The following is a 24932-nucleotide window of genomic DNA, read 5'->3' as shown; positions in this document are numbered from 1 at the left end:
GAGAGGTTGGCGCCAGCGGGGTTATTAGAACCCTTACCCACCCCAGAAAGGCCATGGGAGATGGTATCCATAGACTTCATGACCGATCTACCGAGATCCAAAGGGAAAACCGCGGTCATGGTGGTGGTAGATCTACTGACTAAGATGTGCCACTTTATAGCTTGTTCACATGCAGTGACAGCGGAAGAAACCGCAAGGTTGTTTGTGGAGCACATTTTTAGGTTGCATGGCGCCCCCTTGAGGGTTTTGAGCGACAGAGGAAAACAATTTACTTCTAGGTTCTGGAGGAAACTAATGAGCATGTTGCATGTGGAGGTAAGTTTTTCCACCGCCAGGCACCCAGAAACAAATGGGCAAGCAGAAAGGGCAAACGGGGTTTTGCAACAATATCTGAGGTGTTATGTAAAGGACAGAGAAACGGATTGGGTGGACTGGTTACCTCTGGCAGAATTTGCCTACAACAACGCGGAGAACGTGTCCACAGGGATGAGTCCCTTTCTAGCCAATTATGGGTGTCATCCTCGGGCGTTTCCAGGAGAGGGCGGGGGAAGGTGGAGTGTACCTGCAGCGGAAAATTTTGTTGAAGAGATGGAAGCGATCCACCGTCAGCTCCAACTCAACTTAGAGAAAGCCAAAGAAGAATATAAGAAGCAAGCTGACAGAAATAGGAGGGAAGGCGAAACCATAAGGGTGGGTAACCGGGTGTGGCTATCCACCCAAGGACTGCCGTTCAAGGGAGGGTGTAAGAAATTGAGACCCAAACGGTTGGGACCCTTTGAGGTCATACAGCAGGTCAACCCAGTAGCATTCAAACTCCGATTGCCCAGTCACATGAAATTGCACCCAGTATTTCACAGGTCATTACTGTCGCCATACAGAGAGGGGTGTGAGTGGGGGGAACATGAGAGGGAGGTCACCCGGACACCCGTCATAGAAGAGAGAGAACGCAACATGGATGTGGCAGGGATCATTGATTCCAGGTGGAAGGGGAATCAGGTGGAATACTTGGTAGAATGGGAGGGGGAGGAAGAGTCAGAAAACGCATGGGTACCGGCAGAGGAAGTCAAAGACGAGATTTTAATAGAAACGTTTCATCGGCGTTTCCCAAGTAAACCACAACCAGTGGCAAGGTTTAGGAGGGAACACTTCGGGACTACAGATGAGGAAGGGGAATTTGAAGGGTTCCCAGAGTCGGAAGTGGAGGTGGAAACAGATTCCGACGAAGAAGAGGAAGAGGGGGAAAGAGGCGGTAGGCCGTGGTTAGAAGTGTTTGAATCCTCGGAGGATGAGGGGAGTTCCTTCCAGGGATTTCCGTCCTCGCCGCCAGTAAGAGAAGAGGCGGGAGGGGGTGAAGGGGGCCCTGGGGGGGAGGTGGATGTCAGGGAACTGCCATCGGAAGGACAGGCGGTGAGAAGGCTTCAGGAGAATAGGAGAGCCTCTTCTTCAGCAGAAGAGGGAACCAGTAGGGGGAGTGCGGGAGCTCCAAAGGAAAGGGAGTCGGAGGGGAGGCTCTGGGATACTTCCAGTGAGAACAGCGAGGAGGTATCAGAACAGCCCTTAAGGACTCCCACCCCCCGCCGGAAACTGTCACGCAGGGAATCCAGGAGGCGCATGTCTGTGAAACAGCTTTTATGTTGGAAACGCTTCCGCAAACGCCCACTGTCAGATTCTACCAGCGACTGAGGGAGCCATGCTCAAGGGCTCCTCTCAAGGCAGGGTTTCACTACACTGAGTGAGCTCTGAGGGATCGAGTTTCAACGCACAAGCAGCTCATTATCCCACCACAGGTGACTTTAACGGGGTGGTGTCCCCAAACCTAGATAAGTCAACAAAAAAACAGGAGAAGAAGGAAGGTAAATTACCGAGATCCTTCTTTGATATGGTAAAAAATCTGGGACTGATTGATGCGTGGAGACTTAAAAACCCCACTACAAAACAATATACTTTCTTCTCAAACCCAAATCAGAGTTGGGGGAGAATAGACAGCATTTGGATTTCGAAGGAACTAACTCAAAATCTAACTAAATCGGAAATTCTTCCAAGAACTATATCTGATCATAATGCGGTCTCCATTGAGCTAAAAGGTAGAGATATCCGAACGGTTAGATGGAGGATGAATGAATTTTTATTTAATGATCAGAAGATTGTAAATAAGGCAATAGAGACAATAGAAGACTATTTTAAATGGAATTTAAATGGGGAAATTGCTATAGAGACTGTGTGGGGCGCAGGAAAGGCAGTTATGAGGGGCTTCTTAATACAGAAAAATAGTCAAGTAAGAAAAGAAAAAGAGACAAAGAAGGAACAGATCCTAACACAGATTATGGAAAATGAAAGAAAGTTGACTATCAACCCCAATGAGGAGATCGCAAAACAGAATATAAAGATATTACAAGCTAAATTTTCTACAATAATCGACCAAGAGGTAGAATGGAAAATTAAAATGATGAATCAGAGAACGTTTGAGTCAGCAAATAAGATAGGAAAATACCTGGCGTGGCAAATAAGAGAAAGAAGAAAACAAAATACGATTAGTAGGATAAGGGAAGGAGAAAGGATTGTGGAATAGCCAAAAGAGATAAGAAAGATATTTCAAAAATATTACAAGGATTTATATAAAAGAGGAAAGGAAACAAAGCAAGAAATAGACCACTTTTTACAAGTGCATCACCTAAAACGAATTTCAAAAGAAGAAAATGAGATATTAGACCAGACAATTACTCAAGAAGAGATAAAAAAGGCTATTAAAAGGATGAAAAGTGGGAAAGTCCCAGGGCCAGATGGCCTTTCGGCCAAATATTATAAAACATTAAGTAACCAAATATCCCCAATGCTAGGAGAAGTGATGAATAATATATTAAAGGAAGGAAGGATCCCGAACACCTGGAAGGAAGCATATATTACTTTGATTCCTAAAAAAGATACAGATACTCTGGAAGTGAAAAACTATAGGCCAATTTCATTATTAAATAATGATTATAAACTATTCACAGATATAATGGCAGAAAGACTAAAAAAGGTTTTGAACAACAAAATACATAAAGATCAAACGGGTTTCCTTCCAGGGAGGCAATTAAGGGAAAATGTAAGGAATCTGATAGATATTATTGAATATTTGGATATGAGTATAGACAGACAAGCGGCCTTGGTATTTATAGACGCTGAAAAGGCGTTTGATAACATCTCATGGGAGTTCTTGAAGAAAAGTCTGGAAACGATGGGAATGGGAGAGAAATTTAGAAGAGGGATAGAAGCAATATACAAGGAACAGAAGGCAAAATTGGTAATAAACAACACCACAACAGAATATTTTGGTATATATAAAGGAACTAGACAGGGTTGCCCCCTGTCCCCTTTACTGTTTATAACGGTACTAGAAATACTGAATGAGAGACTGAGGGGGGCAACAGAAATAAAAGGAGTGCAGGTAGGAAAGAGGGAATATAAAATCAAGGCCTTCGCAGATGACATCGTACTAACTTTAGAAGACCCAAAAAAGAGTGTAAAAGAAGCTTTACTAAAGATTGACGAATTTGGAGCCGTGGCAGGACTTAAGATAAATAAAAATAAAACCAAAATGTTGGTTAAAAATTTAACAAAGGAAGAAATAATAGATTTAGAGAGAAGGACGGAAATTGCAGTAGTTAAGAAAGTGAAGTATCTTGGGATATGGGTCACAGCTAAGAACATAAATTTATATAAGGATAACTATGATGTCACCTGGAGGAGTATAAAGAAAGACATGGAATTTTGGGGGAGGATGAAACTCTCCTTTTTGGGGAGGATAGCTGTTGTCAAAATGAATATTCTGCCTAGAATGCTATTTCTATTCCAGACCATCCCCATACTTAAAGACCTAAAACAATGTAAAGAGTGGCAGAGAGTCTTGGCAAAGTATATCTGGCAGGGGAAAAGGCCACGGATAAAAATGAAAATTTTGATAGATAAAAAAGAAAGAGGGGGCTTTTCTCTCCCGGATCTAAGTCTATACTACGAAGCGGCCTGTATACTTTGGTTAAAAGATTGGATAAAACTGGAGAATAGAGATCTACTGGATTTAGAAGGCTTTAATAATTGGTACGGATGGCATTCGTACCTTTGGTATGGGAAAGTGAAGGTCCACAAGAGCTTTCTAAATCATATTTTTAGAGGACCTTTATACCAATCATGGGAAAGGAATAAAAATCTCCTTGAAAGAAAGACCCCATGGTGGATCTCACCAATTGAGGCTTTAACGGTGAAGAAAACCCTATGAAGTTGGCCAAAATGTATAGACTAAAAGATAAGAAATGCTGGAAATGTGGGGAGGTGGAGGGTGACCTATATCATCTATGGTGGACATGCAAAAAGGTGAAAGGCTTTTGGGAATCGGTTTACAATGAGCTTAAAAGAATATTTAAATACACTTTTCCCAAAAGACCCGAAGCCTTTTTGCTGGGAATGACGGGTAAAGATATTAAGAAAGAAGATAGAACGATATTCCTCTATGCCACCACAGCAGCGAGAATTTTATTGGCACAATATTGGAAAGTGGAAACTATCCCCAATATAAATGATTGACAAATTAAAATGATAAATTATGTTGAGCTTGATAAATTAACAGGTAAATTAAGAGACCACGATGAACAGAAATCTCTGAATAATTGGAGTAAATACTGGAACTATATTGGAATAAATGCTTAATGTGATTGGCGGGGTCAGAACAATACTACCAGCGTGTGAATTTAGGCCTATAGATTAAAAATCAAATACGTAATGGAAGCAGATATTTGATACTTACCAAAAGGATGGAAGGAAGTCCAGGAGGTGGTTTTTGCGTGTGTTTTTTTTTTTTTTTTAATCGTTTACTGTTTTGTGAAACAGCCAGATTAATCTATCTTTGTATAGTTAGAGAGAGGAAAAAGTTGGCTTGTATATCCTGACGCTTTTTTGTGTTTTTTTTTTTTGTTATAATTTTTTCTTTTGTATCTGTTTGTATGTTTGTTATGTGTATAACCTCAATAAAAATGTATTTGGGGAAAAAAAAAAAAAGCATGGGGGAGAGGACAGAACCCTGAGGCACCCCACAAGTGAGAGCCCAGGGGTCTGAACACTCATCCCCCACCACCACTTTCTGAACACGGCCCAGGAGGAAGGAGCGGAACCACTGTATGACAGTGCCCCTAGCTCCCAGCCCCTCAAGACGGTCCAGAAGGATGTTATGGTCGATGGTATCAAACGCCGCTGAGAGATCCAGCAGAACTAGGAAACAGCTCTCACCTTTGTCCCTAGCCCGCCGAAGATCATCAACCAGTGCGACCAAGGCAGTTTCAGTCCCATGATGAGGCCTGAATCCCGACTGGAAGGGATCCAAATGGTCCGCTTCTTCCAGGCGTGCCTGGAGTTGTTCGGCAACCGCTCGCTCAGTCACCTTGCCCAAGAATGGAAGATTTGAAACTGGGCGATAGTTGGCCATCGTGGCCGCATCTAAAGATGGTTTTTTAAGAAGCGGTTTAATAACCGCCTCTTTCAGCGGGTCTGGGAAGGCTCCCTCACGGAGGGAAGCATTCACCACCCCACGAAGCCCATCGCCCAGTCCTTCCCGGCTAGCTTTTATAAGCCAGGATGGGCAAGGATCCAGGAGACAGGTGGTTGGCTTCACTCGTCCAAGCAGCCTGTCCACATCCTCGGAGGTAACAGATTGGAATTGATCCCACTCAACTTGACTAGACAGAACTCTAGCACTCTCCCGCCCCGGCCCTGCTCCCACGGTGGAGTCTACTTCTTCCCGAATCTGAGCGATTTTATCTGCAAAAAACTTTGCAAAATCATTGCAGGAGAACATGTGGCCCGTACTGGGCCCCGATGTTGCAGGTGGTTCCACTAAATTGTGAACCACCTGAAAAAGTCTCCTGCTGCTGTTTTCTGCAGATGCAATAGAGGCGGTGAAGAAATTCTTCTTCGCCGTCGCTATCGCCACTTGGTAGGCTCAACGTTGAGCTCTAACCTGTGTCCGGTCAAATTAAAACTCACACCAGCTTTCTAAATATATAAAAAATGTTTTTAGACAGGGAGTTCTAAAGTGTAGGTGCTGCCACACTAAAAGGTTGAGTTCTTACAAATTTGGAACAGGTATTATGTGGCACCTGTAACAATACCAGTTCCACCAATCACAGAAGTTGAGTGGGCATATAGGTAGGTAAAGTTGTTAAGGGCTTTATATACTGAAATATACCCGGAGTCGAGTGTGGATTTCATGCTCTTTATTCAGTTCATAGTAGTGAGGAATGAAAGTTCCCCCCAAAATATCTGCTTTATATACATTATTTACACAATGGGCCGCAAGTGATTGGCTAATTCTGGGATTCTCCTGTAGGCCAATCAGGTTGTGGATTCACTTCCACCTGTAGCTGGATTGGGTGGCTCCTGCAGATCAATCATAGTGCTGCATTGTTCTAGGACCAATAATACTGCTGCATTCTGAATCCTATTGTTCTAGGACTAATCAGACTGCTGCATTTTGGATCCTATTGTTCTAGGACCAATCAGACTGCTGCCTTTTGTATCCTATTCAACTTAGTACATAACATATACCAATAGTAACACCTTGATTCTGACCTAACCGTTTTTACATTAAGTACAATTTTACCTGCTATAGGTGGTGCCTGTCAACAACTGGATCTGTTCTGGGGTGGAAGAGAGCTTCTGGGGAAGGCAAAACAGGCAACACTGTCACTGGTGTTGGCAAGGGATCAGGGTCACTCCATCAAACCTCCTTCAGTGAAGAGTAACTACCATCAGGTCTGAGGGAAATAACTCAGGAGCTGCCCTGTCCTCTTGGCCTAGGCATTGCTACCTCCTCTACTCCTTCTGGGTCTGATGTTTTTGGAGGGTTGGGAGGGTGTTGCTTTAGGGAATGGGGTACTCTTTATCCCAGGGGTATCAGTCAGAACGACCGTTGACAGTGGCTGTAACTTTAAGAACTTGTGTTCAAGCTTGCTCCACATGCAATTTTGAACTCTGATCAAACATGGTTCTTAATCACAAGTACAGTAGGGTGCCACATGTACAGACCAATATCTGATGGATGGAGAACAGTGCTGCTGGAGAACAGTGATGTGATGGGAGGGGGATCAGTGAAAGCCCCTCCTGCTCCTCATGTGTAGACAAGAACGACTGGGTTAAGACATCCATAAGGCACCGTAGATGTCCCCCACCTGCTTTCAATATTATTATGTGCTTTTTTCTCTCCTCTTCCACAGCAATTCCTTCCTCTAATCTAAATCTGAGTGCACTTTAGGTCCCTGCATCAAACTGAGCTGATGCCAATCTATCACTATGCTTTTCAGAGTTCACGCTAGGAGAAGAAATTTCCAAAGACATGGAAAGCTAAATATACTCAAGATTTTCTCAGTTGGCTTCATCTACACAGAAAGACACCCCTCAGCTAGAAGCGTTCAAAAATCCCCCAAACTTCACTGGCATTCTACAGATATTCTGGGCAAAAGATCTATAGTCTGAGCAAGGCAGGGTGCTCCGAGTCCTAATTACATTTCTTTTTGATCCAACGTCAGTCCCAAGAATCTAATTCTTAGCTCACACAGTATTTAGAACTCAGTGGAGTACTAATCTGTATGACTCTAAGGATGAGGCATTTTTCCTAAACATGCTTATAGAAAGTGAATGAATTGGGGGTGAGAGACAGAAAAAGGTAAGAGGAATGGGGTTCATCATCACAGCCTCCATAGCCACATACCCCAAGGAGAGTCTAAAATGCAGGCAGCCGTGTTCATTCATTTTCATACAGACAGACAGACATACACACACACACCAAGGAACAGCCATACGTGGCCTAACACCCAGTCATGACAACAGCAATCCTTTGCACCATTTCCTGGGAGGCAACTTAACTGATTTCAGCAACTTTTGGCTGCATAGGTTCAACTTGCAAAACACATTGGATGGCAAAGACCTCGGGAAGATCCACACCATACATTAAACATCACTTAAAAACATGTGACCATATCATATCTGTATTCAGAGCACTACATGAAAAACATTATATCAAACACATTCATCAAATGCATACAAATTCCCCGAAATAATCCCGGGAACTGTAATTCCCCCACCCCCAACCAACCATTCACAGTTTTCGTAACAAACTACAGCTCCTAGGATTCCATGGGGGAAAGGCATGTATTTTAAATGTGCACTGATGTGCTTTAAATGTATGGTGTGGATCTACCCCTTCAGTACGTTGAAATGCAAGTTTTAGTTTTTTTAATTAGAAATGCAAGCCAACTTGCAAAGAAGGCCCTTAATTTAAACTGCTAGTGTGAACTAGAAACCCTGTCAAAGAGGAGGAAAGAAGCCTTTAGCTTTGCTTGATTGTTCTCCTCGTTATATGAATTCCTTTCCGCTAACCTGTCAGAAACAAGCTTGACCAGCTTGTTCACTTGTCCCAGCAAGGAGGATCTATCAACTGCCATGGTGCTCTCCTATTTCGGGGGGGGGGGGAGAGATCCAAGAGCTGCACTCTTCTGCATTCCCCCTCTGATATACCGAAGCTTATTTTATTAAAGTTAGAAGCTAATTTTTGTGTAATTGTTGCTGTTGTTATCTTTGAGCATGACCTTTGTGCTTTAAAAAAAGAAACCACCAGCATATTATCAGTAACCTTTATAAAGCATAACTTCCAAGACTGATGATAATATACCTCTAGCAATTGTGTTCTGGGTCACCTGTTAAGCAATTTTCACATATCCTGCTTAAGATTCGGAAAGATAATGTTGGAAAAGTCCAAAAGAGGTGTCTTTCCTTCTCCCTTGAGAGTACTCATTATCCTGTAGGTGCACTGACTTTGTTAAATCAGGACAATGGGGGGGATCTAATTAAAAAAAAAACAATTTCTAAACAAGGAAGCAATGTCCTTGCTTTTCACATTCTAAAAAATGAGTTTGCCCCTCAGAAGAACCCTTTTAAAAACATTCCACAAATAACTTAGCATTGTCAAATGTAACACCTTCATATGAACCTGCCACAAATCAAAGGGAAAATGAGCACCAAGTTCAACTTGAGTGAAAACGTTATTTCTCAAGTTGAGCATATAAGGCTGAACCCATTTTTAAAACAAATAAATAAAATAACTGGGGGGGGGGGGAGTTGGGAAGAGAAAACCACCTCCGTCAGTGTTCACGGTCAGGTCCTGGCTTCACTTGCTCACACCTCTACACAGGTTTATCCTTTGCCCTCAATTGTCCTTTCCAGGTATGATTTCACTGGGTGGTGGGAAGGAAGGAGGGTATATGTTGTCTCCACTGCTGTCATCCACATGTCCATTTGAAGGCTGGAACAGAGCTCACATAAGAAATTACTATATACAAAGTTAGACCATTGGTCTATTTAGTTCAGTATTAGTTACACTGGCTGGCAGTAGTTCTTCAGGGGGTTTTTCCAGCCCTACCTAGAGATAATAGGGATTGAACCCAGGACCATTTGCATGAAAAAAAGCCTGCATTCTACCAGTGACCTACAGCCTTTCCACAAAAATGCTCGACAACTTTCAAGAAAGAAAAGCACCAGGGTTCTACTCACATAAGATTTGTTGTTGCAGGCCGGAGGCCCTCAAAGGTTCTCTTACTACCGGTGTATATCTTTTTGTAAATGTCTGAAGCATCCACGGGACAGAAGTCAAAACTCTAAGAGAAAACAACAGTGGTCAGAGATAGATTTCAGTGTATCTGAAGAAGTATGCATGCACACGAAAGCTCATACCAATAACAAACTTAGTTGGTCTCTAAGGTGCTACTGGAAGGATTTTTTTATTTTGTTTCGACTACGGCAGACCAACACAGCTACCTACCTGTAACTAGAGATAGATTTGAAACCTTATTTTCGAGTTTGGCCTTAAATTTTAAAAATACACAAAATATCAAGAGTTACTGATGTCTGGAGGTCTGGTTGCCAGATAAGAACTTAAGAAGAACCAATTGACTCAGACCAAAGGCCCATCTAGTCCAGCATCATGTTACCACAGTAGTCAACCAAATGTCATCAGGAAGCCCATGTTCATGACCTTTATCTTACGAATTTATCCCTAGGAGTCTGTTTGCTTGGACCCATTTCAGCATCCGCTTGAAAGCCTGTATTTCTGAACTGAACCCAAGAAAGGTCATTTATGTGCCCATTGACATCACAGAATGGCCAATAAGACCTGGAAGCTGCTAAATCTCTTGTACCTCTGTCCATGAGTATCAGGAAGTGTTCCCATGATGCCTAGCTACCCCAACGGCATAAAGACAGGGATTTTTACAGTCTCTTGGCATATCTCTGGTTTTCCCCCATACACTTCTGCTCCCGTACTCTGTCCCACCCCAAATCTTGGCTAGTGCTGAAAAAGAATCAATCTGTGAGATGGAGTTCAATACAGCCATCTACATCCTTTGTAAATTTGTTGATATTTTTATGTACTGAAGTTCTCACCCTGGGCCAGCAGGGGGATACTGTAGATAGTTTTCACTCAGGTCCGCATATGCAAATAAGGAATTGAAAGTGACGTTCAGTGATTGGCTAGTTACAGAAAGTTGTTGCTGTTGCTTTGTAGTTGTGCTCTATATAAGCAGGTTGGCTGAACCCTTCAGACCAGTTCTGTTCTGGCCTATGAATAAACAAGAGCTGTCTGAAGAATCACTGTGTCGTCTGATATGTTCACCCACAACAGATATACCCTCCAACATTTCTCCGATGAAAATAGGAGCATCCTATTCAATGATGATGATGGTGAAGATGATATCCTGCCCATCAGTCTGGGTTGCCCCAGCCACTCTAGGAAGCTTCCAACACATATAAAACATAATAAAACATTAAACATTAAAAAAACTTCTCTATATAGGGCTGCTTTCAGATGTCTTCTAAAAGTTGTATAGTTATCTCCTTAGCGGGGGGGGGGGGTGTCACATAACTCCATAGGCTCCAGTGAAAACAGGGACATCCTACCACAACCTTCAACATTTCTCCAATGAAATTCAGGACATCCTATCATCTGGTATACACACAGTGAGACCTAGAGATCAAACCCCACTTAGAAACTATTTTTAAAAATTATTTAATCTTCGGACATCAAGAGCGTACCATGCTATGTTCATGAAGTGTAACAGAGAAAACAAGAGAAAGGGAGACACATGGAGAGAACATTACGGTTCTGATCCATAATGCTGTTTTAGGTGTTCCTAAGGATGTATGTGTGCTCAGTGGGCTTTTTAAAATTCCCTCACTTTGCAGTCCATATGAAACACATCTTCACCAAATCACACACTGCTTTTAAAGCTTGAGATTCAGAAGCAGTTTGCAATGCATGCTGGTGGAGGAGAAAACAAAGCCTTTGGGTATATGGGTTTGATTTGAAGTGTGCCAGTGTGCAAAAAGCCTCTAAGTCTGCAATCTTATACTCAGGGAATAAGCTCCCTCGAAATCAGTGGGACTTCTATGTAGAGATATGTATAGAATTGTGCTGAAAGACACTTCAGCACTTTAATTTTCTTTGTGCCAGATTTCTACCAGCCAGTTGGATTGCCAGCTTCACTTTATTACAGATTTACTGTGCACGACATGACAAGAGAACATTCCTCACTGTTCTTCTTTAGCACACTAGAATCTCAGTTAATGGCAGGGCTTAGAGCACTAACTCGAAATTACAGGATTTGGGATGTTATTCAGCAACAGCCAAACACAGGAGTTTAAAGTGCAGGGTCCTCAAAACCCAACCAACATATCTGCTACATAATGCTAAGAGGCAGGGCAAGATAATGGGAGGTGGGGGAACCCTAACATTATATATCACTGCTTTCCATCTTTCCCTTCCTTTCCATTGTGCCTTTCAAACAAGTGCTTTTGCTGAATGCGTGAAGGTGGCAGATGTCGCCGGAGACTTTATCTTGGGGATTGACAAGGTGCCTGTAATACAGAAGCATTGTGCATGCAGGAAGAACTCACTTTATGACTCGGTCACAAGAACAAGAACAAATATGATATACATCCCAATTTCCTTCTGTCTCATGAAGGAGAGCTATTTCTTTTCTCTTTTAGTGTGGAATTTAATTTGGGCAAGAAAATCGCATAAAGGACAGTCTCCGTTTCATCTATCTTTCTCAGCCTAAATGCCATATCCTGTTTGACAGCTGCGAGGTTAAAGTTAGCTTTGTACAAAAGACATCAGAATAGGAATAGGAAATGTGATGTCTCTGTCTGTCTGTCTGTCTGTCTGTCTGTCTGTCTCTCTCTCTCTCTCTATATATATATATATATGGCAAAGATTGCAGCACAGGAAAGTTGGGCAACATGTGGAGGGGCATACATACAGTACATACAGGCTATAACTCAGAGTTGTGCATGCCTCATTCATGGCAATGGGAGAATTCTTCTGAGAGATTGCCTCTTGGCAGCTGTCTCCAGGGAACAGATACAACTGCTTTTAAAACTCGCCTGAGTTTACAATTTTTTCTGGGGATTTGAAACCCAGAGCTGTTGAAAAGGAAAATGAGTAGGGGAAGGCAGAAGATACACAAGTGCTAGGAACTTTTTCTCTTTCAGTAATTCTGACACTAAACCCCCACACTGTGTGGTGGTGTTGTTTTTTTAAAAAAAGCACGGCAAAATGAAAACACAATTGGAGGGGGGTTCTCAGTAGGAGAAGCTTCTGGGAGGGAAGCAATTGCTCCAGAACATTGCTGCGGCCCCATCTTTGGCTGGTTTCAATTAAAACAAAAGTACCTTTCAGTCACAGCCCCTGCGCTAATGGCTCTAAACATTATGGGACTTTTTATCTACTTCCTCTCAGCAAACATATTTCCACATCAGAAACAGGCTCCAAGAGAGAAGGAGAAGGCGGGTGTGAAAGTAGGAAAGTTAACGTTTTTCGAGTGTTTACGAGGCCTGCCGGCGTGTTCTGAGGAGAGCAGCAGGCAAACACAAAGAGAGGAAAAGGATAGAAAAAGCTGAAGGGTACATTTGGTAAATGGGCAAATTTCAGGACCATCCACATCAAGGCTGCTGACTCCTCAGGAGATCTACAAGCATAGAAATATCCTGTTCAAGCTGTCATCAAGTCTCCAAAAGCAGAAAGTAGCTCCTGAAATGAGGGAGATTCTTGACAGAGAAATTTGGTGGCTACAGCTTCCATTAACCCACTTATTTTTGCTCAGTGACATATCCATCCATTCCAAGCCTAAGTATGGATGAGATATCTGGAGACTTGTTTTTCAGAATATCACATACTGAAGAAACAGTTGTTTCCACACAAAGGGTTCCAAACCTGACAGACAACAAAGCTATTCCAAAATTAAAAGGTACTGGGAATGGCACAGGTGTGCCATCAATAATTCTCTGTCAGCACATCTTGGCTTGTTTGACTGCTGAATTCCCACCCGTGTCAGCAGATGGGAATAGAGAGCACCAGATCAGCAGCTTCTGATCTAAACAGATTCTAAATCATAAAACGTATTTACTAGGAGTGTGCAGGTACCACAAGATTTTCCTTGTACCTGTAGCATTTGGAAGCCTAGTCTCCAGGGGTGGCACATCATGTTTTGCCACTTGAAAGGAAACAAGAAGTGCTACATTGCCCTGCACCTTCCACGTGCCACTGCCAGAGCTGGCGACAGAGAAGCAGCACTAACAGCTATGCTGATTTCTGGCAATATCTTGTAGTCTCATTACTGAGCTCAGTGGAGGGGGAGATCAGGCAACTAGGGAAGTCTCTGAGGTATACTTACCTGGAAGCAGGAGTCAGCATCCAAAGTCAGGTGCAGTCCTAGGGTCAGGCGAACAGCAATCCACATGGTTTGGTGGTCCAGGGGTCAGGGAAACCCATGACAATGGGGTCAGAGGTCCAGGGTCCAGATGAGCAGGCAGCAACATGGCTAGACCAGGAACCACTGGAGCTCCCAGCATTTGACTGCTGCTGGAAGCTCTGCTTACGAAGGCTGAACTCAGCTGATTCTCATCAGGGCCTTCTCCTCTGAGTCCTTGAAGGCTGATCAGCTGCAGGTAAAGTCACCCCCTTCTTCCCCTTCAGGCTGCTGTTCAGCAAGTGAAGCTGATTCCTGGCCCATGACAGGATCTCAAGAATCTTGCCAGAAATCGGTGCCTCTGCTGCTGTCCCTTCTTCACCACCGGTAGAGGAAGTAGGTCAGGGGGGCACCTGGGGTGGGGTCTCTGCCTCATGGAACAGGTCTACTAATCTTTTTTTAATCTGTTCTCTGTCACTGCAGTTCAGTTCATTAGTCAGGTCCAAATGTGATCTGAAGCTGGTTTTGCCTCCATTGACTATAACAGAGAAACCAAAACTGATCATTTTCACGTAAGCGGAAGAGGTTTGCACACAAAAGAGCCTGCCTGTCCAAAGTGGATTAAATGCAGAGCTAAGGAGGTCTTCTCTGTGTGGGAATCTTTAATATGTATGTTTGTGTGTGTGTGCTTTTGAAAACAGGTCCCCAACTTTTAAAGTTACTGCAAGAATTGTATGCAAATAGTAGACATGTTTGCTTCTCCTGAGGGGGAATAAAGACTGCCAAATTTCAAAAAGTTAGGTGCAGCAGTTCTCCTGCAAGGGCAGACTTTACCATTTTAGGGTGTAAAAACAGACTTTTTGTGTCTGTTTTGTGGGCAATACATTTTAAATCAGGGCATATGAGTGAGGTGTCCCTCAGCAGGAAACTTGCCAAAATTCAGACAAATCAGTCCAGAGGCTATTGTGTTAGGTGATTTTACTTTTATCATAAAAACCTAGAAACACCAGTATTTTCGTACTGCCCTTTCTTTATGGAGGTATTGTTGCAGAGTTCATTGCAGAGGTGAGATCTGATTCAAAATTCAGTCTTTCAGGTACTATGCTACACCAGCTCTCTGGGTTGGCCCAAGGCATTTTGTTGCCCCTCGCCCCCAATTCTTATGCACAGAAGCAATGGGACAGCATACTCCAGTGCACCTGAGGGCATCTGAGATTAGGGGATGAATGACAGGCCTGTGGCATACGTAGCTCTGACCTCCAACAGTCATGAATGGTTTGGGAGCTGAGGAGGAACAGCTGGGGTGATTGCCACTGATGCCCACAGGATATGCTGCTTGAGGGGTTTTTCTTACTTTGCCTAATGGTAGGGCTGGACCTGCTAACTCTCTCTGTAGCAAGCAAACAGGAACGTTTTTGGAAAGAGAAGGATTTCTCCCCAAATGTTAACCATTAAGTCTAAATTTAGTATTGAGGACAGTAACCCCAGCAAAGGACATTGTTTTTCAGCCATGCAAGGGCTCAGGAAAATGCCTGACAGTGACGAATATGGATTGGCAGTATTATTTGATCTGTGTTTCAAGGGCAGAGCGAAAATAATACTTAGAGCAGACAATAGATGACTGAAGGTATTCATATAAGCAGAGTGCTAGAGGAGGCAGGCCAATTATCTTCCTCCTTGCTTCAAGAGCAGGTCTTGTACATCTAAACAAGTTCCCAAAGTAACACAACAAAGTAGGAAAGTAGCTAAATAAACACTTTGGTACTTTTCACAGTGTTCTTAATGGAACTGTGATGGGAGCAATTTGGAAAATGCATTCCATAGCCTTTCTTCACCAAATTTGATTGGAAAAGCACCATAAATGTTACCTGCCTCCAACAGGGAAGAGCACTTTTGCACAATTATTATTGAAAAAGTCATAGCAGGACATTTTACTGTGCAGGAAATGTAGCACATTTTTTATTAGTTTTCTGTATATAGCCACAAGTACGGTACTTTGAGCCTTGTCTAGATGCTACTGTTGGGATTGTATTATGAAGAAGAATAAATTATCTTCTGCAAAATGTATTCACATGATACAGTGTTGGTGCATTCAAGTTACAATAGCTATGAAAATCATATTCTCTGAGTATATAGAGAATGAAGATTTGATAAGCTATTGTTAAAATATTTAACTAACACCTAGGTTATCTCACACACTGGAGGTTCGTCTGTGGTCCTCCAGATATTGTGGGACTCCATCAGCCCCATTCAGATGGCCAATGGTTGAGTTTGATTATCTGAATCATCTGAATCAGGAGAGGATGTGAAAGCTTTGGATTGGTTTCTGGATGCAGTGGCAGACTAGAGGGCCAATGAACTTCGTTTGAATCCTGGGAAGACATAGGCTCTATGGTTACATGTTTTGGATGGTTACATGTTCTAGTCCATGCAATGGTAACCTTGAGGTTAGATTACTGTACTTAGTTGTATGTGGGGCTGCCCTTGGGTCTGGTTCAGAAGCTGCTGCAGAAAACTGTGACCAGATTGCTGAAGGGAGCTTCTGGCCGAGATGGACTGGCTGCCCATCTACTACCGCACTGGCTGCACATCTACTACCAAGCCATCACCAAGGTTCTTGGGTTTGCAAAGCCATGAACAACTTAGGTCCAGGATACCTCAGGGATTGGCTGAAAACCTTATATTGTAGCATGAGATCATCTGCAAGAGCATCTCTGCTTGTTTCCTGAGTTGGTGAGACTTGTTCAACAACAACAAGAAACTGAGCTTTTAGTGTCACCAGCCCAGTCCTGTGGAACACCATGCCAACAGAGATTTAGCAGGCACCTTCTGTTCCATTGTTTAAGCACCTGCTGAAAACTTTTCTATTCCACCAGGCTTTTGCAAGCAACTAAAAGTCCATCACCCACAATAGTCTACTGATGATTGTTTTTAATTATTTTACTTTTAACTTATTTTAACTTTTATGATTTTACTGTAGGTTTGTTGTGAACAATTGCGTTTTTTTATAATACAGCAGTATATAAATCTATATATACTGCCATATATATACATAGATAGATAAATAGATCGACAGATAGATAGGAGTTATACTCCAGCAACATACCCATATGATTTAACAGGCTTATGGCATATTGTGTTAATATGTTTAATGGTGCTAAGAGCTCACTGTCTTCCACTGACTTTTCCAGTTGAGCATATAAAGGGGAAACGGTGGGGCGGGGGGGGGGAGAGCCTGTAAATACCTTAATAAAATAAACAAATTTTGTGGAAATAAACTCTTAGGTAGTTGACACTGTTTTCTTTTTTTTTTATGGCCACTGTGATTCAGAATTCAGTGACTGAGTGCGTTGCAAACAAAATGCTCAACCTGCAGGTCAGTCCCTTCAGCTGTCTGTTCTCTTGAGTTGTTTCTCCAATAGATTGCTCACCTGAGAGACTGCCCAAAAATTGTTTTTATTGGCTTTAAAAACTTTTTTTTTTGTAAAGGGGTATTATTCAAAGGTAGCAGATGTTTAGAAACACTTTCTTTGTCACTAGAGAGACAATTGTTAGGTGACTGAATACTTTCATCAATATGAAAATATTAAATTGTCCCCCCCCCCTTCCAAATGGAGCATTTACTGTATTTGGAACTGTTTCTGGAAATGAAGACTTAAGATGCCTCCATGCATAACTATAGCTGAAAACCATTAAGACAATAATAATCACACAAAACACATGCTGGAAACTGTTAATAATATGAAGGGGCAACATGGATACAAGGAGCCTAAAGTGGAGCAGCGAAACCTTTTCAGCCTGGTGACTGCTTTCCCTTGCGGGGAACTTTCTGCAGTCACATGCCAGTAGTGGACAGGGCCATAGGCATAAGTGAATAGAGAAATGGATATATAAATATGTATTATTATTATTATACTTATACCTTTGTGCAATAGGCTTGCTTACCCTATATGTGTATCTACACAAGCCTATCTTTCATCCCAACCAGAAAGAGGCTTTATCACTGTTAAATGACATTTTACAGCCTGGCAAATACACTCAAGGAGGGAGTGAATGTCAGCCTGAGGGAAGGAGTGTGGCCTGTGGGGGGAATCTGAATGGCTAGATAGAGAGTGCAGGAGGGAATGTGTGTGTGTGTGTGTCAGTATCCCCCCTAATTAAGCACGCTAAACCACTAATCACCAGACAATAACCAAGTAAGAAACAAGAACTCATTTAACAGGATATTGGCTCATCAAAATAGGAAAACATTAATGCAGCATTCCTCCTAAAGGGGGGGGGGAGCTTGGATGAGCAGAAGAATTGTGCCTGGGTAGGCCCCCACCAGCAGCAGCAAGGATTTCAACTCTACAGAATCTAGCTTTTAAAAGATTTGCCTTTCTTAGCCTTTTATCGTATTCTGAAACACTCCAGATTCCTTGGCTGTATGTACAGTTAAAGGTAAAGGACCCCTGACAGTTAAGTCCAGTCGCATACGACTCTGGGGTTGTGGCGCTCATCTTGCTTTACTGGCTAAGGGAGCCGGTGTTTGTCCACAGACAGTTTTTGTGGGTCATGTGGACAGCATGACTAAGCTGCTTCTGGTGAAACCAGAGCAGCGCATGGAAACACTGTTTACCTTCCCACCAGAGCGGTACATATTTATCTACTTGCACTTTTGACGTGCTGTCGAACTTCTAGGTTGGCAGGAGCTGGGACAGAGCAACGGGAGCTCACCCTGTCATGTGGATTCGAACCGCCGACCTTCTGATCGGCAAGCCCAAGAGGCTCAGTGGTTTAGACCACAGTGCCACCCGCGTCCCTTGTATATACAGTTATGCCAGGACAAATTGAGAAAGCATGTAGTACTTTTTATAGCAAAAAGTGGTATTGGAGCATTTACAAGTTCTTCTCCCCTGTTTAGAGAAGAGCAAGCGCTGATGAGTTAAGCCTCTGAAGTGGCTTCATGCAATTAAAAGGCTTACGGGGCTGTACTGAGCATGGGCACCTGATCCAGGCAATCCTTCACAGCACCTCTAAAGGGCTACAGTCCTGTCCAATCAGGATTCCAGTTGCCATGGAAACTCTGGAAACTGGACAATTGAGCGAGTGAGCCATGCAGCCCTGGGATGGGATCAGTGGCCTGCCACCCCTTTCATTGATCCCTCACGTGATTAATGTGCAAAGGACTCCACCGATTTTAACAGGCAAACCTTCTTCATGCCCCCAAACAAGGTGTACATGAGAGCAAAGAGCAAGAGCACTTAGCAGCACAATTCCACGAGGATTTATTTGGAAGGAAGTCCCACTCATTTCAAGGAAAGATCAGTGCAAACTGTGCAGTACAGAAATAGTTAATGCAAGTTAATGAGGAGTAAATTTAAATAAAGATACAGTGAAATAAAACGATTGGCCTGAGTCCACCTCATATGCGAGCAGGACAAAGGCAAACATGAGTGGGAGCTGGTAGGTAGGGGAGTATGGCTCTGACTCTTATAGGAATCTGCTTGCTGGCTCAGCAAACATCTCCAAAGCTAATAGAAAGCATGTATCTCTCATGTATCATTAGAAATGCCCTTGACATTAGGAGAATGTGTAAACCATCAGACTCTGACGGCCACAACTAACATTTGCTGTTGGTGGCAAAAGTTCAAATGCACTCTCGGCTACGCATAATTCATAGTATAGATAGCAGCAGCTGGGGACTCTTTAAGGAAATATAACCTTCCTTGTGTACATCCTGATATTGAATTAAACGTATTAATTTTGTATGCAAACGAACCCTACAAATAGACATGATGAGTAATTGTTCTATTATCTTTACTAGAAATAGAACTTCTTGGATCAAAGATCTCAGAACTACTTCTAGTCATGCAGTTTTTAATGTTGATGTGCTTCTTTTTAAAGCAGGGGGGAGCTGTCATCTCTTCTCTGTTTTCAAACTATGGTAAAATCCATTTGGGAGGCTAAACTGAATTATTGTGTGGCTGCTCTTTACATGAAACTACCCTATGTAGAGTGAGATCATTGGTCCATCTATCCCAACTTGTAGTGATGCTACTAAAGGGCTTTGTCATCCCAAGAGCCACATTCACTTCTGGGTAGGGGAAGAACATTCAGTTTGCATGTAAAGGTGAATGTAATTTGCACTTTCCATGAGAACTGAACTGCAAAAATGCCACTGTTTTCATATTATCTTAACTGCATTCAGTGAATTTCAAGCTTCAATCAATTGTATTGTTTTTCTTGTGTATTGAGAAAATGGAATATCATGTTATCCTTATCTTCCTTTTATTCTCAAGTATGCAATCATAATAGGAGGATTGTACTTTAAATGGATGCTGTTGCATATAGTACTTCCTGAAAAACTTGCTTCCCGATATGCAGTCCCAAAACTCTGCATGCTCCCTGGAAGCCCATTGTTAGCTAGGGCAGATGGAGCTCACACAATACATTTCCCTTCCTGTGTTTGACAGCAGGAGAGCCCAGCTTGTATGAGGCTACATAGCTGCTTTGGAGCCTTAGTTTGCAAAATGCATGCAATCTATTTACTCAGAATTAATCCGATGAATTACTGTATTGTGGCATTCAGGATTTAGGTTTACAATATCAGATAGAGAAGACATAAGCTACCATGCCTTTGAATTTACCTCCAAGGGACTCATAACAGGAATCAGGACTTCTCACCCCTAAATTCCCTTCACTCGGATTGGACAGGCACACTTGCAATGACCTGGTATGCTACTACAAACGTTTTGTGTGGATGGGGAAAGAATATAAATGCAAACATCCACGTATGTGGCAGCAAGGTGAGGAATGGGCTAGAACGGCTCCAGTAGAGCCCCTGTGCAGCCCCAAACTCACCACCATTCTGCCTCACCCCTCTTCCTGTACATGACAGTGATGCCAGTGTACGAAGGGCTACTCTGCAGCCCTGTCTCACTGCACCAGTTGCTCCTTTAACCAAACCAGATTCCAAAATAAGCAGGATGAGCCTTAAAGCACCCATGGTCCCCCATTAGGGAAAGGGAACGTGAAATGCGAAGAAGCCAACATAATCTGATAACTGTCCATGGGAAAGCTCAACAGTTGTGAAGAAGCTAGAGATTATCTGATTCCTCATGTTCCATTACATCCATCAGGGCCTAGCCTGCCATTAGGTAGTGAGGTAACCACCTCAGGGACATGATCTGAGGTGTTATGAAAGGGCAGCAAATTATCCATTATTGGATTTATTATTGTTGTTCCATTTTTACTGCCAAGAGCAGGTAAGGGAATTGTGTGATTTTCTGCTTGAAATCACCAGTTTTGGGTACTACACACCTTGATATGAAAGGGGGATGCCATTTGCCTTTGTCCCTCAGCAAGGGAAATATATTGGGCTGCTCCTGGCATCCATGAGTTCAGTGAAGACAAGGAGACACAACTCCTTGCTGTTCAAATCTGAAGCTATTTAATCAGTGTTTCCTGGTCATACTTTGAGGGGGGGAAATACAAAAATTACAAAAATATTTTTTTGTTGTTATGAGTGTTCTTAAATGTCACCTTTTTGTGTGTTTTTCTGACAGGGGTTCTGACTGAGCTGAAATATGAAGTATGTAGCAAATGCCACAGCATTCACGGAAAGGTCACGAACAAAAATGGCAACCAGAAAATATTATGCTTCTAATATTATGTTAATGACTGATTTGTACCTCAGAATTTCAGCAGTCAGAACTCAGCTTTTCCAGATTTTTAGGAAGGTTCAGGCTTTTGTTAGTGGGGGTAGAACCACAGTTTGCTGTGTATTTTTATTGATTGGGGGGCAGCTGCCCCCCTGTCCCCCTTGACTATACCCATGAGTGCCTGAACAGGGATGTCAGAAATCCTGGAAATTACATGTTCCAGGACTCATTGCATATGAGATGCTGTCAAGTGCTCTAGAAAACCATGGGTTGCATTCAATTACCATATGTGCTAATTTAAGTTAGCATTGAAGTAGTACCTCTAGCAGATCATCTTGCTCAAGCAGACCTTTCTCTGTGAGAACTTGCACAGACAGACATCTTGTATCTACAAATTTGTACTTAAGGGCTTTTGTGGTTTTGCCAGTAGACTTGCCAAGTTGTATTCTTCAAGTGCACAGCATAGAGAAACAGACTTTCACTAGCACCAAGCTTACAACCCAGCATGAGCCAGGCTCCCTGGTGCTGGGGCTGCTGCTAGGGCCAGTGCTACCATTGGGCAGACAGAGGTGGTTGCCTCAGGTGTTAGATGCTGGGAAGTGGGGAGTGGTCACAACTTTTTGGAGTACAGAGTTGAGTGCCCTCCTTGCATTTCCCCCACAAGCCTTCTGCCTTCAGTTCTAGAAGAGGACTTCATCAGTCTCGAGCATGAATGAACTGCCAACACAGGCACCACCTGAACATGGAATGGGGGTGCCATCTTGTCCTTGGCTCAGGCATGAAAATACCTTGGGATGTCCCTGACTGCTGCTGTTTCAGAATTCAGAATGCTGTTTCATGCATCTAGCCTAACCAACCTCATGCAAAAATAAACAGGTTTGTATTTACTGTGCCATAGAATTCCTGTGCATTGGGCAGAATACTGGACTTGGACCAATTTTTACCTGGGTTCATATTGCCTCTCATCTGCGTAGCTCAGTTGGGACCTAGGACTAGTCACTTTCATACCAAACTCATAGAGTCATTGTGAAAACAATTAATGAGCATGTTATTTATTTGCTTGTCAATTCATCCCATTTGTGGACCACCATCACAGTACATTCTAAAAACAATTAAACACACTTAACATCAGTAACTTCATTAATCAAAATATATTTATACCAACAATTATTAACTCCTGGTAACAACAACAACAAAGTGGAGAGGTTAAATATATTCTAAAAGCCTGGGCGTTGGGGGTGGGTTGTCAATGAAAGATCTGCATTGAGGATGATGGACACATGTCCACAGGGAAGCAATTATAAAAGCAGGGTGGTATTATAGAGAAGGCTCTAGTCTAAGTCATTATACCATGAAATGCGCCTCCACTGCAGATCTCAAAGACCAGGTTGGCAGAGCTCTGTTATTATAACTAAGATTGCAATTGTGTAGGCATTAATAGTATAGGCATTAGCAAAAAGCACATGCTATCATAGTTGCTAATGATACAAAATGTTTCATTAGGAGATATTGTCCATCTTCATCATTATGCCCAACACAGCATTGCAATCAAGATATAAAATATGCCAAATATCTGAAATCAGATCTCTAGAAGTAGCTGAAGTTTCAAACTATAATGAAGACTTTAAAGGAAAGAAGTATATTTTTATTCTCCCAAGCCATTTCTGCACATCTTGCTAGCTTGTTTTACTGACAAAAAAATAAAATAAAATAAAAATCAACGATTTGGTAGTGTAGAGTCAAGACAGCTATGAGAAAACAAGATGGATTCTGGTCTGCCACAGACATCCAAAAATGATGAACCATGTTAAATGCTAACTGGAGGGACATTTATATTGGTGATGAAAGAGGCAGAAAGGACATGCCTTTCAAGAACGCATCTATGGAGTTGTCATTTAGAAAAATAACCATTTATGCTGTAAATGGAAAATCATGATTTAACCTTCCAAGTCAGTGAGCTTTACCTCGAGTTGCTTGTCTCCCAAACCTATGCAAGATGTGCATTTTAATGAAATCATGAAAATGGTTCGAGGGCACGTAAGGCCACACAATGTTAAAGCTCAGCACGTCTGTGCATGGGATGGAAAACTGCCTGGGAGCCTCATGTGAGCTGCCCTGGACTATCTGAAGGAAGATGGTACAGAAGAATAAAATAAATAAGCAATAAGGATCTGGCACAAAATCACCGGCTGAGTTTTAAACATATATTTGTCTTAGTTTACAGAAGTTGCTGCTCCATATTCAGTAGCTCTGTTTGCAGACACTCAGCATTTCTTCAGTTCTCTCAAGTTCTGGGAGAAGGGTGTAATTCTGCTTCACCAGGTGTGCAGGTAGCAAAAGCAGGATTTTAAGTGGATTCCCACAAAGGCCAGGCATCACTGCTGTGTTCAAGGAGTGCAAGCTGTGCATGCCTTCATGCTCCAACACAGGCAGGTACATTACCTTTTGCACACTTTTCATAGGTGCAAACCAGCAACATATTTCATCTCTGGGCCCCATGTGTATAGGCTGCTTTCAGAGAAGATGGGACAAGCCTCCCTAGGCATGTGAAGCTGATGCATATTTTAATCTGTAATTTTTGCTTGGAATGTATCTTTTTAACTGCCTGGTTCTCTACATTTTACTTTCTAGAAACTTGTTCTTAACAATAATTTTTTTATTGTCAATTTAAATGTGTATTTTATATTCTTTGTAAACTGCTTCTGTTTCATGGACAGTTCAGTGGCAGACAAAAATTGTTAAATGATAACGAGATTATCCTATGGAAAATGTGAGTTGAGGAAGGAAGACGGTAGCTCTCTTATTGGCTCCTTTAAAAAACCAATCACACTTGATGTGCATGCATACTCCTGTGCTGGGGAAGCAGAATTGCATGCAGTGGTTACTTGAAAAAAATGTCACATAGCTGAAGTTAAAAGTGAAAGGATGGGAAATGTTGAAGAACCAGGTCCCCAAAAGTCAAGCTTAATTAATTCCACACTTCATGAAATTCTCTTTAGGTTTTCTTTTTGCAAATTAGTTGAACTTTGTTTTGTTTTTGTGTGATTTCCCTTAGCTATAAATCAGTACAGGCCAACCCTTTACAGGCTGGGAGATGTAATCCACTGGGAGCAGTCAAATACAACATTCCTTGTTTTGCTAGAGTGGACATGCAAGGGAATGTTTGTTCCAGCCAGTCGAAACTTACTGTTCCTCCTGGCCTGGAGCATCCTTGCTTGCATGTGAATAGTGGGTGGTCGTGACCTTTCCAGACCTGGTAAAAGGACAAGGCATGCTGCCACTGTTTCTCTCTTTTCCATCTTCCTTTTGTCTTGTGAACTTCATGGAATGTAATGCTGGCTACCAGCCAAGCAGTCCCCCAGGTCATCTCCTTTATGGTATAAGCCTATTAGTATAACTTTGTAACTTTAGGCCTAAAGCCTGCCTTGTGCTCTGCCTGATCATGAGTAAACTTCCTTTTTATTGCTTATGAATAAGACTGTGGTGTCTTTATTCTTTTAGGAAGGGTTCAAGGGGTCTTACCAGG

The 24932-nt window shown here is 42.4% G+C and overlaps 1 protein-coding gene across 1 annotated transcript in view; it reads right to left on the bottom strand.

Moving 5' to 3' along the window:
• The window catches only part of LOC307213948 (uncharacterized protein), a gene marked incomplete at its 5' end in the record, with an annotated part of 607513 nt that overhangs the window by 172079 nt on the left and 410502 nt on the right, over positions 1–24932 (bottom strand). The window lies entirely within an intron of this gene.

Source organism: Podarcis cretensis (assembly GCF_951804945.1).
Source record: "Podarcis cretensis genome assembly, chromosome: 4".
NCBI lineage: Eukaryota > Metazoa > Chordata > Lepidosauria > Squamata > Lacertidae > Podarcis > Podarcis cretensis.
This window is presented reverse-complemented; position numbering and strand designations above follow the sequence as displayed.